Source organism: Gymnoscopelus braueri, assembly GCF_963280865.1.
Source record: "Gymnoscopelus braueri genome assembly, chromosome: 17".
In the NCBI taxonomy this organism is placed as follows: Eukaryota; Metazoa; Chordata; class Actinopteri; order Myctophiformes; family Myctophidae; genus Gymnoscopelus; species Gymnoscopelus braueri.
Genome location: NC_137617.1, coordinates 28049926 through 28055925, shown reverse-complemented (window position 1 = coordinate 28055925; position 6000 = coordinate 28049926). Strand labels below are relative to the sequence as shown.

Here is a 6000-nt window from a genome sequence, read left to right as displayed (position 1 = left end):
AGTGTAATTCCGGCTTTCACCGGATGCGCCCCGTCACTACCGCCAATTGGGAACTTCTGACTTGAAGTCTTGAATACTTATTGAAAATATGGACTAATATATTGCACAAATACTCCGGACACCTAGTTAACGTTTGAGGCAAGCGGGTAAGCTGTCTGTCTGTCTGTCTGTCTGTCTGTCTGTCTGTCTGTCTGTCTGTCTGTCTGTCTGTCTGTCTGTCTGTCTGTCTGTCTGTCTGTCTGTCCGTCCATCTATGTATCTGCACGCAGCATGCACGGCACATCTGAATATATCTTTCTGTCCAGCACGCATGTGTCATGCGCAATTACGCGTGACTGCAACCATCATATAACAAATAACATAGCAGGCACAGTGACAACTGGATCAACTGGGTCAAGCTCGCGGCACAGTGCGCCTTGCGCACCCGTTATTTTTTACCTAATCACTGTCATATGAGAGAGAGAGAGGTGTGCGCTTCTTATGGTATAAGAACTATATAGCGACTGGACTGACATGAACTTTTAACACTGCCAACTTTCCTACTCATTCCTGTGTGCGTCTTTGACCAACCAACCACACCCCATTTACAGAAGGAATATGCTATATGTCTGTTATTGAGCTCGCCAGTAAACTCCACTTGTCTTGGATTTGGTGACGGTGTTGTGATCATTCTGTTTGACAACCCAGGACGAATGCCATTGAAATAGCCTAAACACCTTATTTAATAGCCTATAAGAACTGTATAGTTCTTATAGTATTTACCTTCATCAGATAAATACTAATGTTACTGGCCTATTTGAAGAATGAACTGTCCGGACCTGGACCATGACATGTATTTGGTCTGCTGTGCGTAAAATGGATTGTTTAGCTATTTTATGACAATAATAATAATAATAATAATAATCCTAATAATCATAATTTAATGGCCGCTCATTCCCCGGCCGCACACAGCTCGCTACAAACCTCCCGACAGTCACCGAAACCTACGATCACTGGCATCCATTCATGCCTTGTGCGTCTGTCTACAAACTAAGTGCCTTTGATCCTAATCACCTTTTCTGTGTGCGCGAATGGGCCATCAAGTGTGTCTGATCTCCCAGTGGGGAGTTAACGACCGCTGTTGATTCATTGACTGAAGCAATCAACACCTATTTAATTGTTTGTTTTTTTTCCTCGAAAGCAAAGTTGTTGAAAGACTCATGGAGAAATCATGATGTCATCTCAATCACCTCAATCAGATGACTGTTTAACTTCACTAGTGCATACGCAGCTTGTTGTCAGCTGCTGTCTTGTCTTGCTGCTGTCTACTGACGTCAGGTGCACTAGACTAGGCTTGTGACACGTTACAACCATTACAATGTATAAAGGAGACTCTTTATTTTACATTAAACACATGAAAAGCAGACAACTTTTCAACATATAAATAAATAAAGGTAATTTATGTTGCAGAGTTATTGTAATAACAGAAGTGCAGGAGTCGTCGCCAACGCCATTTACGACCAAAAAATAAATAAAATTAAAATAAAGAAAAAATAATCAACATTATGGCCACTCCGCTTGGGTCTCAGAAGTGTGAGTGATAAATGTAAATTATATGATTAATATGGCCTGCAATTATGTAGGCTAATGCTGCCGTAGAGAACCACAATGTTATATGTTTTGTGTGTGTGTGTGTGTGTGTGTGTGTGTGTGTGTGTGTGTGTGTGTGTGTGTGTGTGTGTGTGTGTGTGTGTGTGTGTGTGTGTGTGTGTGTGTGTGTGTGTGTGTGTGTGTGTGTGTGTGTGTGTGTGTTGTTCGGAAATGCGTGTCTTTAGCGCCCTGTCGGTCTTACCAACATATCCTCGACCGCATGGGCATTTTAGCAGGTATTTAATATTTTTGGTTGTGCATGTTATAGTGCCCTTGATATCAAAACGTTTCCCCCCGTTAGTGGGTGCGTAAACTTTTCGGTGAAATTACATTGTGCGCAACGGGCGCATCTGTAATTGCCTTCGGGGATTTGAGTCAAAAACCTTGATGTTGGTTGGGGATTATGGAGCTGTCTATAGTCTCATAGGACTCAGGGACCAAATATGAAAAAATAATATTTTCGGAATGGCAGGGCCTTATAGAACACTGGAAAACACCCCCATTTCGAATAATAGAAGTCAATGATAGGAATGGCGGTGTCTTTCATTTCGGAATAGCAATGTTTTATAACAAAATGGAAAACACTGCCATTCCGAATAATAGAAGTCAATGGTAGGAATGGCGGTGTTTATGAATAGAGAGGTGCACCCCTTGTATCTCCCCTATTCTCCCCTATCTTGTCAAATGGTATATTCCCAGGCCCAGCCTGGGAATCCCAGGTTCAACACAGGTGCAATGCATTATTGTTAATTAGCAAATGAAAAGGAAGCAGACCTCTCTGCATGCATTTTTTGGTAAAAAGACTGACACAGCAACCCCCGCAGCAGACAAGCCGTGCGGCCGAAAAAGGGCCCCCCCCAAAAAGGGGCCCCCAAAATTTCGCCGCGCGCCCCAGATAGTTAACCCTGCCATACCCTAGCTTTTACTGAACTGACGCCACTGAGTGAACTTCCATCACTGTGATGACCACTGTGACCACACCGCCCACTTCACACTGGGTGTGATTTTTTAAAGCTATATTAAATATGAAAACTAAGAATACTTTTTTTATTCATCTTTGAACGATGCACTCTATGCTCAACATTCAACAAGGCAGCCCAAAACAACTCCAGGCAAGTTGCAGCGTGCTGCCCCCCAAAATTAATACTAAACTACTGGGGCTGTCACGATTATGACAATTTAATGATGTAATTGTGTTTTTTGTCATTGAACACTGAAACATATAACATTACATTCTGTTTGGCTTTTAGACTTTGAAGTTGCGCAGGGCAGATATGACAAATAACCTGAATATACAAAGAAATGACTGACATTTCATAACTTTATTCTTAAAAAAAAAACTTGAATAGTGGAAATAGCCAATCTACAAGCTCACAACGTGTCGCGACACGTTGTGAGCTTGTAGATCTGCTATTTCCACTACTGTATATATGTTTTAATTTTTGAAAATATATGAACATTTTTCAACGTGGAAACGATTGACGATTATGCAAAATAATTGTGATTATCTCAAATAATTACGATTATCTCAAATAATTGTGATTACGCGATTATGTAATAATTGTGACAGGCTTATATACCTGTACTACTCCAGTCATATAGAGTAGAGACACGCTGAGAGTGGCACTACGCTAACAATGCCATATATAGAGCAGAAACAGAACATCAGCGCGTCTGGCGTTCCCTGTGAATCATGAGTCAGTGGGATGGCAAGAGACTGCATGAGAGTAGGTCATGTCAGCCGACATCACCCCCCAGTGTGTCACACCCAGACCCTACTTTGTAGTGCAAAACACAGGCTTTATGAAAATCCATTATATTGGTCCTTTACGAGCCCATAAAGACTAAATTATTTCTCACTTGTTTATAACTACTACAATTCTACATTTTATTATTTAAGGAGCACCATCATTGTTCAAAGTGAATAATAATAATAATAATTTAGTGCTGCCCACTCGTTTGGTGTATTTGCTGTCACTGTACATTTGGACATACTGTACTGTACTGTATGTGAAATTCGTCCCCTGCATTTACCATTTACCCATTCTTACTATTACAGTAGGAGCAGTGGGTGCTATTAACCCATTAAGGCCTGAGTCCGATTCTTAAAATGTTTTCTAAATCCTAACAGTTCTTTGAAAATATATATTAAAAAACAAAATCAAGATTTTTCAAAAATAGCAGATCTACAAGCTCATAGCGCGGCACTCGGTGCCACGCTATGAGCTTGTATATCTGCTATTTTTGAATAGCGAAAGAAATCAAAAAATGACACAGATGCGTTCTTAATGGGTTAAGTGTCTTGCTCAGGGACACTTCGACACATTGACTAGCTGGACCAGGCGGGAAAGTCAAGAGTTTCAAAATGTCGGTTTCGATATAACTTCGGTTAATTGCTCAGCCCTGCTCCCTACCTATTCAGCTATAGCCACACTAAATTCAGCTATGACTTCCCTTATGTTTATGACAGTAGTATAAATAAAATAGTCTACTATCGTTTTAAAAACCGAGGACATTTCTGTGGCATATACCTATACTTTGTTGCTGTATCGAAAATGTCTCAAACCGTGACGCCTCTGTATCGAATTGAACCAAACTCTGTCAATGTTGTGAACCATTACACCCCTACAGTATGTTTATGTATGAAATCTGTCCATTAGGTATCACCATGTCCTTCCGCACAACACAATCTTCATGTTATACCGCATCGTCAGTCCCATCTTTTCACTGGTTTAACATTTAATCATTGCAATTCATTTACTTCTTGTATGAATAGAGAATATTATCATCAATGATTTTATGGCATTAGATGGCATTGTGTAATAAGTACAGGGCTGCATGGCACAAACAAAAGATTAACACAGATCCAGTTGCTAGTGAGGAAAGAGGCCAGATTATTACACACACACACATTATATTACACACATTTATGGATTACAAATGTATTCATTATAATTAGTTATTAATAGTTAATAGCTGCTTCAGATTTAGGGCACTTTATGAAAAATCGAGACTGTACAAGTTTGGATGGAATTATTTGTATGGGAATTGTATGTTGCTATATTGTGTAGGTATATTGAAATGGCATTTGTATACATGCTCTGAATAGAAGTTTACCAGTTACAGTGCAACGATACCTAATTACAACATTAAGTAACAATAATAATCGTGTGTGCTATGTAAAATGTTGCCACAGGCTCAAATTATAGAACCGGTGACTCACTGTCAGGTATTAGACCCCATACTGCCGCGGGGGAGTGTGTGAAGTGAAGAAAACAAGCACTAATTGGTTTTTCAATCATACTGTAACAGGTAGCTCTCGTGCACATCCGGGTGGAGGTGCTGGTAGGCAAGATAATGTACATAAGACAGAAAACCTCCCATGGCTTCTCTCAAGGGACCGCACACTCCAATTGGCTTCGACACGTGCTATGATATAGCACCTGACGAAGCCAACACCGCGAAACGTGTCGTGCAGAAAATGAAAAAAATGAAGCATTAAGTGAGTCCTGTCCATTGTCATTGGAGTGTGTGGTCCCTTCCTGAGAGAAGCAGTGGGAGGATTTCTGTCTTTTATATACTGTATATAAAAGCTTGTAACAAGAACATGCTCGTTGGCTTTCAAATCTCTTTCATAGTAGCCTATCTCAAGGGTCTCCGCATTAGAAACTTGCACACGCACACACACACACACACACACACGCACGCACACGCACACACATGCACACACACACACACACACACACACACACACACACACACACACACACACACACACACACACACACACACACACACACACACACACACACACACACACATAGGTTTTAGCTCACACTTTAATGAAACAATTCAACAGGAGTTAGTTGTATCGTTAATAAATTCCACAACTAAACATATTTTTACACATACCAACGCTATTTTATATTTATTTATATATTTAGGTAAATATAGTTATATTGATATCTGTTTTACTGCTGTATGTTATGCTCGTTTAAACCAGCTGCTATGGAGTTAATTTGTTAATTGGTGTCTGCTTCGCATGTAATCCTTTTCACACCGATAAGGCTGACTGCAGTAATTAAACTCGTATTTCTGACATGTACCACTATTTTATTTTTGGGATGTTTTCGGATGTTTTCGCGAGCTTGTGCTGAAATTTTGGAGCCTCTTGCACAAAGGACCTGCCCATAACTCATCCCAAACATTGTTCCATACTTTAATGAGATTAGTAATTAGTACAGCATGAAACTTGTTAATTTGTGCTCATTAAAAGTACACATCATTACAAATGTGCCAAGGGGGAATTCAATCACCATTCTGCTGGAAATGTTTATAAATTTGTCTTTATTTTTATGTATTCTAAATCGT

At 40.0% G+C, this 6000-nt stretch overlaps 1 protein-coding gene across 1 annotated transcript in view; it reads left to right on the top strand.

The window, feature by feature from the left end:
* ca10a (carbonic anhydrase Xa) overlaps positions 1-6000 on the top strand; it is a 223671-nt gene that overhangs the window by 25771 nt on the left and 191900 nt on the right. The gene's annotated exons all lie outside the window — the stretch shown is intronic.